Source organism: Pinus tabuliformis, chromosome 1_1 (assembly GCF_031772625.1).
Source record: "Pinus tabuliformis cultivar Carrire ecotype Pingquan chromosome 1_1, CPIR1, whole genome shotgun sequence".
Lineage (NCBI taxonomy): Eukaryota > Viridiplantae > Streptophyta > Pinopsida > Pinales > Pinaceae > Pinus > Pinus tabuliformis.
In genome coordinates this window covers 506869760-506884182 of record NC_142297.1, presented here as the reverse complement: position 1 = coordinate 506884182, position 14423 = coordinate 506869760, and the positions used below count along the sequence as shown (strand labels likewise).

Sequence of the window (14423 nt, the reverse complement as noted above, 5' to 3'; positions counted from 1 at the left end):
ACACTTGCCTCACCATCTCATCCATGTGTTGCCCATGCTCATAGATCAATAAGCCTCCATGTCCATAAAAAAATGGTTAAGTCTCTTCAACTCAACCCATTCCCAAGTGCTCTCACTAAGGCACCTCCAATGCTACAAATCCGTCCAACTCCAAGGTGTCTTGTCTCTATCCATCCATCAAGTCACTCCTCATGAACATATCCCATATTATGCCCAAGGTATGTGTCACATACTACATCAAAGTCAAGTACAAAACTGACCTCGACTCCTCAATAAATTAGATACTCCAAGATCACCATCGCATGAAGTATTCATTTGTTCCAACTCTCTCAAGTCACCATGAACCACATCCATCCAAAACTTCGACATGCACACCTATCTTGGTCACAAATTTCATCGCAAGTTGTCTCTTCCCTCCTCATTGTATTAACACTCTCATAGGTTTCCCATGTCTCCTCAAAATAACCATGTCCTTGTTTTTCAAAATGCCCAACATCCCCATCGGTTTATCTACAAAACATCTCCATTTTGCACTAGAAATTCCATCGGAAGAACATCCTCATATTGGCACTTCCCCTTGATGCCAAAACATGACATCTCTACAATTGCTCTTGCTTGATGCCTTTGTATGAAGTTTTCCCAACACTCTTCTTCTTCAATTTGATGCCCATGACATTGGTTCACCCAACTTGTCCACCTCCATAGACCCAATGCGACTTTAATCATCACATCCTTCCTTCGTTCATGTTAGTTCCCTCAGTCACCCTACCTTCATATTGTTTTCACAGGTCCCTTCCTTCATCATTGTCTCCCCCACCAAAGGTTCACCAAGATTTTCTCTTGGCCTCAATGAAACTATAATGAAGAAGTTCACCCAATCAAGTTCTCTTTACTTCAGTGTGCCCTCCCTTCATTCTATCCATGAGTTATGCTGGGAACTTAGCCAATTATCCCTTTGGCTAAGCATGACTCAATCATCACAATGTTCATCACATTCCACCCTTGTAACGAGTATCCGCACCTTATTCCCTAAGGTCACACACTACCCAAACAAGTTCTGCAACACCCAATGTTCCTTGCTTCCCAAATGCATAAGGTCTCATCCATCGGAAGTCTTCCCATTGCACCAAAAACCACATACTTCCATTTCTCATCGAATCATCTTCACGAGGTCTCTCCATGTGAGTGCCTCCTACCATCAATGGCAGCAATGTGCAAGAATCTGGTCCAACTTGAGAAAAATCCATTGCACCAAGTTCCTCCTCTTCGGATGACACACCTTCAACATCTTCTTCTTCATATTTTGCAACTTCATCTTCCTCATCACAATCAATAGCTTAATTTTTCTCCATTTCCCAACCAAGTTGAAGAAGCTCTCCTTTAACATTTTACTCCAAGATTTCAAGTTCAACTCGAATCCTTGGGTTCTCTTCTTTCATACGCCTCAACCTATACAAGGTCTGAAAGAGTCTCCCACAACACTCTTCCATCATTCAGCTTGGCTCTGACCCTGATGTGCCTCTGCCTCTGTTAAAATTTAACACTTTAACTCAGTCCTTCCTGAACCAAGCTTCGATACCAATTGTCATGACCCCAATTCTTAAAGCGACTACCTAACCTTCTCAACCAACAACTCGTGCAACACCGACTAAATTTTTGTTTTTCCACTACTTTAGTTTTCAAACTCTGTCTTACCAACACTTAGTTAATTTTTGTTAAGTGTTCACTTATTTTATTGTGCAGTGGAAACAACATTAAACTTAATTTACATACGCATCAGAAATACATAAACACAACAGTCAAAACAATGTACACAAGATTTACATGGGAGGGGGAAAATCCCCAAAGTAGCTTGCCTTGAACTATTATAATATTCAAAATACAAATAATAATACAACAGACCAACCATGCCCTTTTGTCATGCTTTGCCTTTCAAAAGTTACAACAGAAGTTCCATGCCCTTACGCAGTGAGCACAACTCAATTTTCCCAAAAACATGCCCATCCTACTGTTGGCGCACTTATGAAGAAACCCCATAATTTTTGCTGTCAAAACTACCCAAGTGTTCAACCCCTGCCTACAGAAATTCGCCTATACCCAGTCTGGGGAAATGCATTGTCTGTGGAAACCGAGTGTGCGCAAACACACTGCCTGCAAAAATCTAGTCTATAGAAACACATTGCCTACGGAAACCCAATCTGTGGAAATTCGGCCTGCTTATGGAACTTGACCTCCTGCACTTCGATTCTTCCTTAGTGAGCTTTCCTCTTCCTCCTGTAGTCAGTGAACCTTACTAACCTCATGTTACTATAATTTTGCTCTTCTTGCTTGGTCAAACTCCACTTGGTTGAGCTCCTTGGATGGTTGAACGAATGCCACTCCACTTATACTTATATGCTATTTTTCTCAATGAATTCCCCAAAGGTCATATCCGCTCACCTTACTTTGGTCGGATTGAACGTTCGCACACCCTAGCTGACCTGTCTGCACGTTGTGTCTGCACGATCATTTGCACGCCTTTTGTCTTCACGCCCGTCTGCACGCCTTGCCTAGTCCCTCCACATGTGCGCTCACTGTGTTGGGTGGGAGCTTGTTCTCCCAGGCATGCCCACCACTATGATCCATCACAAACTCATCGGTTGAACATGTTTACGTGCCCCGCCTTTGTTGAAGAATCTAGGGCAAATGAAGTTAATCAAATTCTTCTAGACATGATAACTATTTGTGAGGTGTTTTTGATTTTTCTTATTAACACAATCTTTGCTTGTTAATGTTAGAGTGTGCCTTCCTAGTTCATCAAACAGTTACCAAAACAAAGAGGCAAGAACACAAGATGTTGGCCTTTCGCCAGAGCAAAAAAATCTCACTCTTTGAGAGGAAAACCCACACAAAATTCGTCTTATAGAGATTCCAATTAACGAATACCAAGACCATGACCCTTGACCTATGATTCCACTTCCAGACCAAGATATAGTCATCCTTCTTTCTTGATTCTTTGATTTCTTCATACTTTCACTGGACTCGAGATGCATCATATACCTCCCAGGTGTATCATATAGCACCTCCCATCACTGATCATTATAACACTACTGATGAGAGCACCTTGAAATCATTGAGATCTTACAACACTAACACCTTACTCAAATTGTCTCTTCAACTAGCACAACTGCTTATTGATACCTTTATTCAAACTATACTATAGTGATATGTTCATCCATATTATAGTGAGTATGTGCCAAGAATGTGAGGGAGACATCATTGCAATGTCACTAGTCTGCATTATGATCATTGTGGTAACTGAGATCCTTACTGTCTCAACTATTTGAAAGCTTTAGAGAGATCTAAATCCTAATCTCTTTCACCCATCCAAAATCTCTGACTTTCTCTGTTGTACCCATCCAAAGTGTAGCGAAGACTGTACCCATCTGAAATTGCAGGGACTGTATCCATCCGAAATTGTAGAGATTGTACCCATCTGAAATTGCAGAGACTGTATCCATCCAAAATTGTAGAGACTATATCCATCCGAAATTGCAGAGACTGTATGCATCCAAAATTGTAGAGATTGTATCCACCTAAAATTGCAAAGGCTTATGCAAAGTTCTATGTTTCCTGTGGTGACCCCAGTAGGGTATTTCTAGTTGTCACCTCTCCATAAATGAGTCGACATACAATGTGAGATGTTGTGTCTGTTTATTGAGCCAGCATCATATTCATATATATATATATATATATATATGATGCTGACATGACTGTACTCCTTATCGTTTCGCTTAATGTCTTCTTCATGAGGATTGTGCTGGTCTTGGAGGGCTAATCTAGTCACTAGGTAGACTTATATACATTACATATATGCTCAAGAAGAGCTCTTTGACTCTTTGACTTTCCAAGACCTATGAAATGAGCAAGAAACTCATTCTTATAATTCAAAAATAATATTTCTTTTTCTTGACAAGCACAAAGATCAAAATTACATTTGTAAATATCGAACCTAGTTACACTTTCTTCAACAACCTTAGTGCACACAAACGCCCTCTCGACTCGCCCACACATTCGATTAAATGCACCCACCATCAGTCGGTCCAACTCGCCCTCCAGTGCATTCAGTTTTCCGACTCTCCGCGAGTTGGTAGGTCGTCACGAGCACTCGTCCAACTCGAAGCCCCGACAATAGCCCTCTCCTTTAAGAAATAAAGCCCTAACAGCTATGATGGATTCACATAAGAAAGCCGGGAAGAAATGGAAACTGCAGAATACAGATTGTGTAATAGAAAAAAGCACCCTATATTTTATGAAAATGACAGGAGTAACGGTTGTGTCAATAGCCCAAAGACAAATAATGGATTCAGAGTTCACTACTATGAGTTCATGTTTCCTCACTAACAGAGATTGCTAATAAATGTTTTGCCGTAATATTTTATTTTTGTTATTTACATTAAATACTGCACAGAATTTAGTGGTCTATTGTCGATGATTTTCTTCTCCATCTGTTCACTGTAGCCACAAACGAAATAACAACATTTCAGGATAGAAACTCATGCACAGGTTTGAGTGAATCAAGAGCTCAAATTTAGGGGATACCATATAAGTTGGAGTAAAAAAAATAATAATGGAAAAACCCCATACTTTAAAGTTGTGATATAGTGCTAGGAAAAATAAAAATCAGCGCAAGAAGACTAAGGTAGTGTCAAACTACTGTGTCTCGTGCAAAAACTGTAAAAGCTATTGTGTCTCGTGCAAAAGCACGTTAAATAACATAATAAAGCAAATGCCTAGAATGTTGGGAATTTTGCTTTGATTTCTTTAGGAGCCTAGGCATAACAAAGGGAAGCCAAAGCCAAGAGTTTAAGAGCCATGGTTCTGAAATCATTTGGGTAAGAAGTAAAATAAAAATAAAATTGCAACTCAAGACTTCCCAACTTAGTCCTAATTTCTATGGACAGTAAAATCCAGAGCCTAGTGGCCAAGGTCGCTTAAAAGGAACAAGATTAAAAATAAATGGATAAGAAAGGCACTAAATTTTTTGATATTGACCAGAAGAAGAGAGTAACATCTCTATGAAGTACATTTTAATATTCTGTAATTTTCATTCTAATATATATTTGGTTTTGCCCAAAAAGCATTTTTCTCCGGTTATAAAATATGGGGTGGAGGCATATTTACATTGTTGTTATTGATGTATGGGTTGCTACGACTTGCAATTATGCTGAGGTGTAGCAATCGAATTGAAATATAGCTTCCCATCGTTGCGATACTTGTGGGTCGTATTTCGATGTAAGGCGCTATAATCCACCTTGTCTATCTGGTGCCATGGACTGCCCAGACACATCTTCCATGGCACTCTGCGAGAATGTAGCCTTCCTTTAGACCGTTCCTTTTAACTGTTTGGGCTAACATGCGAGGGTATGGAATACCCTTTTACTGCCTACCCAATCCCGGAGACTGGGTATTGTTGGCCGGCCATGGCAGACTACAAAGAGTTTGCTAACAAGTGTCAATAAAAAATCCAGAAGAATAGGTAGTTAACTGAACAGTACAATCTTACTATGTTGTTCCAGATATAAAGTCTCACTATGTTCCTCACAAGGATTCAGAGTCCAGATATAAATTCTAACTGACCATGCTACTCACTAGGATTCTGGAATGACTTACAGTTGCTTGCTAGAGGAAACGCCTAATAGTATTTAACAGATCCCTGCAATTTTCAGTCATAAGAACATACTCAGAATGGAAATAAAAGCGTTATAATAAATGTTGCAGCAATTGATAGAATAAGGAAGCAGCATATACTAATGCTCTGAAACAGCAAATGCAAATAAGCTGACCTCTTTCAGCAAATCAAAAGCAAAGAAGACATCTAAAATATTTTAAAATATCCAGAAAAACTTGTTTACCCTGCAAGCCAAGCTATAAGAAATGCAAGAGAGAGTCCCTCCGTGGGTTAAGACTTCAAGTAGATCAAAATCTGAGGATCTCAGCAACGCTAACCAACCCAAATGCCACAGATATGTCACACCTGATACACATAGTCCCTGATTTTCTAGCTCATTAATTTTATATTAATTCACTTTGAATAGAAGGCTGATTTATCAAATATATTTCATTCAATGTCGTATAATTCATTTTATTGGGGGTATTTATATATAAGTGCCCCTTTGAGCTAGATTGATCATTATTACTGACAAGCACACAGAGTGTGCAAAATTGTTCAATAAAATCATATTATGTCAAAATATGCCTCTTAATAAAATATAATAAAATGATTTTATTATATATAATTTTAAATACATAAATTTCTAAATCACTCTTAAAACGTCTAAATTATAAATTATATAAATTTCTCCGCTACGTTTTATAATTACAACATATTACAAATTTCATGCAAAATTAAACACACATACTTTGAAAAGAATATAATCAAAATTCTTTATATGTACAGAAAAGAACCAAAGTTAACAAGAAAAAAGGTATCATAATAATAAATTTTAAAAATCTTTTATGAATTTAACACTTCATTTCAAAACCAAACTACGGACTCACCAACTCCTTTACCCAATCGACTGATGTATTCGCCAGCTTCGAGTTGTTCGCTTGCTTGGGGTTGGCGGGTTTGATTCAAATCGCTCCTGCGCAGTGCTTTCGCCCGCCTGTCCAATATCATTACGTTGGCGCCGCCTGAATTCATTTTCAGCTTTTAACCGTAGTCTGTTCTCCCGTCCCCAATCCACTCCATGCCCCACCCGCCGATCAAGTCCAGTCCCCAACCACAGGCACACATCGCTTCCCTTGCTGAAATCCTCACCCTCTATCCACAGATAATTTCCCTGGCTGAAAACTTCACCCTCCATCTGCAGTGTATATAACTTCTCTTTCCACAACTTCAAGTCTTTAAACAATTCCACTTCTGTCAAATCGCTGTGAGGAGCTTCAGAGCTTGGTATTCGAAGTTTAGTTGCCCGCACCAACCCCTTTATGCTCGGAAGACTGCAACATCCAGAAACCCGGAGATGCACCAAAGATATCAACGTTTCAAAACCTGGCAACTCCTCGACTAGTCCACATTTTCTCATGTCCAGTTCTCTAAGTTTTGCTAGACCACAAAGTCCCGTTATTTTCTTCAATGCATCACACCCATTCAAGCGGAGCGATTCTAGCGTTGTGGGCAATGCTCCAACCTCCACCATTTCTAAACAATCGCTGATGTCCAGCTGACGAAGGTTGGGGCAAATGCCTTCAGCAAATGACAATGCCTTTATTCTTGTGCCATGCAGGTCTAACTGTTTGAGTCGAAGAAGCATGCACTTGTGAACAGAAGAGTCTGACGATCCGTGCCCACTCCGCTGTGCTGATGCATCTTTTCCTTCAACATTTTCCGCCCTTCCAAATGGCACCTCACGCAGTGGACATTTTATCACTTCCAAAATTTCAAGACTGTTGAACTCTGTCAGACCTGCTGGCAAATATTTTAGCCTTCCACAACGAATAGTGAAATCTGTCAATTGTTTCAACTCTGCAAAAGATTCTGGCAAACATTTTCAATTCCCTCCAAAAAGTGTCAAATGTTTTAAGCTCTTTAGCTTAACAAGCGAAGGTGGCAGCATTCCCATAGAGGATTACGCAAAGGATACTCTCAGAATTTCCAAGTTACATAGGTTTCCAATGTAACATGGCAATTCTGTGCAGTTCGTATTCCACAAAACAAGTTTTTCCAGGGACCACTGACGTGTGACCTCCGGAGGCAATACTTCCATTTTCTGACAATCAGAAAGGTCTAACCTTTCGAGCGTTCTGATATTTCCTAGTGTTCCGGTTCTGAGGGTCAACCGGGAGCAGCCCTTCAAATAGAGATGTTTAAGTCTAATTAAACTCGCGAATGAATGCGGTGTTGGAATGGTAATTTCAACTTGCAGATTTTTTCGTCTGCGATGCGATCACAGATCGCATATCGCACTTTCCCTCGTCACCCTTTGCTGCATGCTTGATTGTCTGCGATGCGATATTTGCGATGCGATCGCAGATCGCATGATTTAAAAGTTATAGAGGCGGTGGCACATCCTCTCTCTTCTTGCGATGCGATGGTGTGATAAGCGATGCATTTAATTCCAATAGGATATTTTTCAACCGTGTAATTAATGATATTTACTAGGGTTGGTAAATGTAGGTGAAATCTTAAATTTTACTATTTTTTATTTTTCACGGAAGTAGGGAAAAGCAACACGTATTGTAAGAGATATTTTTGTGTTGTTTGATATAAAAAAAAAATGCAAGAGCAGAGACGTGGTGAGAGAGAGTAGAGAGTATTAGCCAAGAAGTTCTTTTTCTTCTTGCAACGCACAGCAGTGCTGAAGATATATTCTCTGCGATAGTGATATCAATTTCTGGAACTGAAGTTCTTGTTGTAAATCCCTCTGAGTCGAGGAAGACAATTCTGTAACAGTTTTTTTTATTATTGTTTTATAATAAAGATCCTGTAGAAAACCAGAGCATTGTTCTCTGTGTTATTTATTTTTGTGTGTTTGAAATGAACAGAAATTTCCATCATGGTATCAGAGCTAGTCTAGGCACTTAGTGATTCAAAAACACAGAGTTTGTTTTTCACTGTAGGAGCTGTAAGAAGCTTATTGAGCAGATTTTTTCTAGCAGAGAAATTTTTTGCTTGTTTTGTTTTTTTTGGTCAGTATCTCTTCTTTATTTACACAGGTTAAGATGGCAGATGCTGGAACTGGTTTGACAAATCCCCAACTGCCACAGTTTAATGGGAAAAATTACAGTTATTGGTCCATAACAATGAAAGCATTGTTTGCTTCTCAAGGAATATGGGAGCTGGTTGAAACTGGCTATGCTGAACCTGCAGATGCAACAACGTTGGCTGCTTTGACAGCAGCAGAAAGAGACCAGTTGAAGAGTGACAAGAAGAAGGATGCCAAAGCCCTCTTTTTCCTCTTCCAATCAGTGCATGAAAGTGTTTTTCCGCGGATTGCAGCAGCAACAAAATCTAAGGAGGCATGGGATATTCTCAAAACTGCCTATCAAGGCATGGAGAAGGTGAAGACTGCAAAGTTGCAGATGTTGAGGAGAGACTTTGAAAATCTCAGCATGAAGGAATCTGATACAATAGATTCATTCTTCACTCAGGTTATTGGTTTGATAACCCAGATAAGATCTCATGGCGAGATTCTTGAAGAAAGAAGGATTGTAGAGAAAATCTTGATATGTTTACCCTCAAGGTTTGAATCTATTGTGGTAGCAATAGAAGAAACAAAAGATCTCTCACAGTTCACGGTAGATGAGATGAGTGCTTCACTTTTGTCTCATGAACATAGACTAAGTAGAGGAATGGATTCCTCACTTGAGCAAGCACTCAAGACTCAGATGTCTTTTGGCCAAAGAAGAGGTCGAGGCAGAGCAAATAACAGAGGTCGTGGAAGAAGCCAAAACAGAGGCAACAATTATCTTGCCAGCACAAGCGGAAGGAGCTGCAATCAGAACCAAGATGAAGGTTCAAGCAAACAGCAAGCTCATGGACAAAGGTATGATAAATCCCAAGTCCAATGTCATTATTGTAAGAAATATGGGCACTATACCAATGAATGTAGGAAAAAGCAAAGTGACATGAATAATAGGCAAAATGCTAATTTTGCAAATGAAGAAGATAAGAACCCAAAGAACGTGCTGTTAACATGTAACATAGCACAAGACAAACAAGAAGATTTTTTGTTCTTCGACTCAGGTTGTAGTAATCACATGACTGGAAATATTGCAATATTTTCCAATCTGGATGAAAATGTGAAATCTGAGGTAACAACAGGGACTGATGACACGATATCTGTCAAGGGTAAGGGCAGAGTCAGTATTCGAGCAAAAAATGGAGAACAGATGATTGTGCCAGATGTATACTATGTACCTGGTCTGAAATGTAATCTTTTGAGCATTGGACAACTCATAAACAAAGGTTACAACGTGTTCTTCAAAGATGATTTGTGTACAATCAGAGACATACCTCCAAGTAAGAAGATCATTGCACAGGTGCAGATGACCAGCAATAGAATGTTTCCTCTCAAACTCAGGGCAGATTTGAAGGAAGACAGAACTATTGCGGCTGTAACACAAGAAGTCTTTCAAGAACAACTGAAAGATGTGAATTGGTTGTGGCATTTGAGATTTGGACATCTCAATTTCGGAGGCCTGAATCTGCTGCACAGAAAGGGAATGGTAAAGGGATTACCATTGATCGAGAAACCAGACAGTCTTTGTGAAGGCTGCATCTTGGGCAAGCAACACAAAAAAAGCTTTCCAGCAGGAAAGAGTATAAGGGCAAAAGCACCATTGGAAATTGTTCACTCCGATGTGTGTGGACCGATGCAAACACCATCATTTTTCGGAAATAAATATGTTTTAAATTTCTTTGATGATTACACCAGAAAGACATGGGTGTATATGCTGAAACAGAAGAGTGAAGTGTTTGAGAAATTCCGCCACTTCAAAACTCTTGTTGAGAAGCAGTGTGGGCATTATATCAAAGTGCTCAGAACAGATAGAGGAGGAGAGTACATCTCCCAAGACTTTCTGCGTTTTTGCAGAGAGAATGGCATACAAAAGCATTTCACCACGAGGTATACACCTCAGCAAAACGGTGTTGCTGAAAGGAAGAATAGGACCATTCTTGACATGGTCAGAAGTATGCTGAAGGCAAAGCACTTGCCGCATGAGTATTGGGCAGAAGTTGTCACTTGCGCAGTTTACATCTTGAATAGATGCCCAACTAAAGCTGTCATGAACAGAATACCAGAAGAGGCATGGAGTGGTCAAAAGCAAACAGTCACTCACATGAGAGTATTCGGTTGTGTGGCATATGCACATGTGCCGAATCAGCTAAGAAAGAAGCTTGACAGTAAGGGGGAGAAGTGTGTCTTTATTGGCTATTGTGATGAGTCAAAAGCATACAAACTCTATAATCCATCCACCAAGAAATTGATAGTAAGCAGAGATGTGCAGTTCATTGAAGATGAAGCTTGGGATGGAAGCTTAGAGAAGACAGTGAATGTGAAGACAATTGTGTCTCACGAAGAAGAAGAGGAAGGGACAGAAGCAAATAATCCTTCCTTGGTGGCTCCTCCTCCACCACAGCAAGTACAACAAACCACACCACAATCTGGAATCCGAACAGCCTTAAGAAGTCAAGGAAGTGCTTCTCCAAGCACACCACAGGGATCAGAAATACCCTCAAGTTCGGATGGAACTCCAAGCACACCAAGAAGACCAAGATTCAGAAATCTGAATGAGATTTATGAACAAGGAGAGGTAAGTAACAATACCGGTCTGAATTCATTATTCGCTTTATATTGTCATGTTGATGACCCAGTCCATTTTGAAGATGCTGTAAATGAAAATAAATGGATTGAAGCAATGAATGAAGAAATTGGTGCAATTGAGAAGAGTAAAACATGGGAGTTAGTGGACCTCCCTGTAGGCAAAGACGCCATTGGAGTTAAGTGGGTCTACAAGACCAAAAGCAATGCTGAAGGCAAAATTGACAGGCACAAAGCAAGACTTGTTGTGAAAGGCTACAAGCAGCAACAAGGCAGAGACTATGATGAGACCTTTGCACCAGTAGCAAGGATGGAAACAGTCAGAACAGTGTTGTCTATTGCAGCACAACACAAATGGAAGATTTATCAGATGGATGTTAAATCTGCATTCCTGAATGGAGTATTAAAAGAAGAGGTTTATGTTGAACAACCGCCAGGCTATGAAATTGAAGGCCAAGAGCATAAAGTCTGCAAACTGAAGAAGGCTCTTTATGGGCTGAAGCAAGCTCCAAGAGCATGGCACAGCAGAATAGATGCTTACCTGATTGAGAATGGGTTTGACAAGTGTGATGGTGAACCCACACTCTACATAAAGCAGAATGACGGTAAGATTATTATTGTTGTTTTATATGTAGATAATTTGATTTTTACTAGCAATGATGCGTCTCTCATTGCTGATTTTAAAGCAGTCATGAAAAGTGAATTTGAAATGACTGACTTGGGCTTCTTAAGATATTTTCTTGGAATTGAAGTAGACCAAAGTGAAAATGGTGTTTTCATTTCTCAAGATAAATATGTAGAAGCAGTGTTGAAGAGATTCAACATGCAGAACAGCAAGGCAGCTGTGACTCCAACTGTAATGGGGTTGAAATTGACCAAAGAAGACAGCAGTAAGGATTTTGATCCAAAACTATACAAGAGCATAGTTGGCAGCCTTATGTACTTGACTGCAACTAGGCCGGACATTATGCATGCTGTGAGTTTAATCTCCAGATTTATGGAAAGACCGAAAGAGACTCATTGGCAGGCAGCCAAGAGGATTCTAAGGTATGTGAATGGAACGAAGGGGTTTGGTATTTTATACTCCTCTTCTGAAAGTTTCATGTTGACAGGTTACACTGACAGTGATTGGGCTGGAAGTGTTGATGATAGGAAAAGCACATCAGGATATGTGTTTCATATGGGATCGGGAGCCATCTCATGGGCTTCCAAGAAGCAACTAGTTGTGGCTTTGTCAACAGCAGAGGCAGAGTATGTGGCAGCAACAGCAGCAGCATGCCAAACAGTATGGCTGAGAAGAGTTTTCAGAGATTTGTGTCATGAACAGGAAAAGGCCACGACCATTTACTGCGACAATAGCTCAGCAATAGCATTGTCTAAAAATACTGTTTTTCATAAAAGAAAAAAGCATATAGATACCAAATTTTACTTCATACGTGAATTAGTTAACAATGGTGAGATTGTTTTGCAGCACTGTAGAACAGAAGATCAGCTAGCTAATATCTTGACAAAACCATTGGCAAAGAAAAGCTTTGATCATTTTAGGAAATGCGTGGGTATGCAGAAAAAACCCAGCAGTTAAAATTAAAGGGGAGTGTTGGAATGGTAATTTCAACTTGCAGATTTTTTCCTCTGCGATGCGATCGCAGATCGCATATCGCACTTTCCCTCGTCACCCTTCGCTGCATGCTTGATTGTCTGCGATGCGATCGCAGATCGCATGATCGCAGATCGCAGATCGCATGATTTAAAAGTTATAGAGGCGGTGGCACATCCTCTCTCTTCTTGCGATGCGATGGTGTGATAAGCCATGCATTTAATTCCAGTAGGATATTTTTCAACCGTGTAATTAATGATATTTACTAGGGTTGGTAAATGTAGGTGAAATCTTAAATTTTACTATTTTTTATTTTTCACGGAAGTGGGGAAAAGCAACACGTATTGTAAGAGATATTTTTGTGTTGTTCGATATAAAAAAAAGTGCAAGAGCAGAGACGTGGTGAGAGAGAGTAGAGAGTATTAGCCAAGAAGTTCTTTTTCTTCTTGCAACGCACTGCAGTGCTGAAGATATATTCTCTGCGATAGTGATATCAATTTCTGGAATTGAAGTCCCTGTTGTAAATCCCTCTGAGTCGAGGAAGACAATTCTGTAACAGTTTTTTTTATTATTGTTTTATAATAAAGATCCTGTAGAAAACCAAAGCGTTGTTCTCTTGTTATTTATTTTTGTGTGTTTGAAATTAACAGGAATTTCCATCATGCGGCAGAGTTTCCAAATGGGAGCACCCATACAAGTTCAGATACTGTGGGTTGTAAGAATCCCAAAAGAGTTTGGCAGCGTTTCCAAATCGCAGCTACCAGTCAAATTAAGATGTTGGAGGTTTGAAAGATTCCCAAAGGCACTTGGCAGTAATTTCATGCTAGTACACATTCTCAAATTTTTCAGCGAGTGGAAAAGAAAGAATTCATCTGGCAATTCTTGGATAGTGCATCCCAGTTCAATCTTTTCCAGGTGCTTCAGCTTCCCAATAGACTTTGTCAACTGGCAATGGGCTACATCAATATTCAGCTCCCTCAATTGCATAGGTGCCTGCAATGAATTGCTCATGTTAAATTTAAAAACCTTTACCTGCTATGAAAGGAGAAAAACACACAAACTTTCAATTACAGAAAATAACCAGAATGCAACAAAACAATTACCTCACTGTCGCTCTCCCACAGTGTTTCCAATTGGATATCGCGGCCAAATATTTCTAAAACTCTCAAATTCTTTATCGGAGTACAGGAAGGCAGAAAAAAATACCGACACGGCCGATCAGGGGAAACAACTTCTGAGCACCCAAGACGTGAGGAGGAAGTAATTCCCGAAACACTTTCTGAGAACCCATGTGAAAGAGAAACATGTTCCGAGATCGGATTGATGGAAGAGAAATCGCAACGGAGCCATAGAAGATTTGAAAGTCTCAAGTGGTTGAATATGCTTTCAGACCATTCACCTTCAACAATTAGTCGCTGCAAGCCGCGCAGATGAAGAAAATGATGGCCGATGTCCAGATGATTTTCCAAAGACATGCGGCCTGATGTTTGTAAGTTAATTCCGGGTACCTAAATTGT

General features: G+C 39.9%; 1 pseudogene; it reads right to left on the bottom strand.

Moving 5' to 3' along the window:
* Nucleotides 1-6548: 6548 nt before the first annotated feature.
* On the bottom strand, nucleotides 6549-13740 carry LOC149214009 (uncharacterized; annotated as a pseudogene).
* Between the last annotated feature and the right edge of the window lie 683 nt (nucleotides 13741-14423).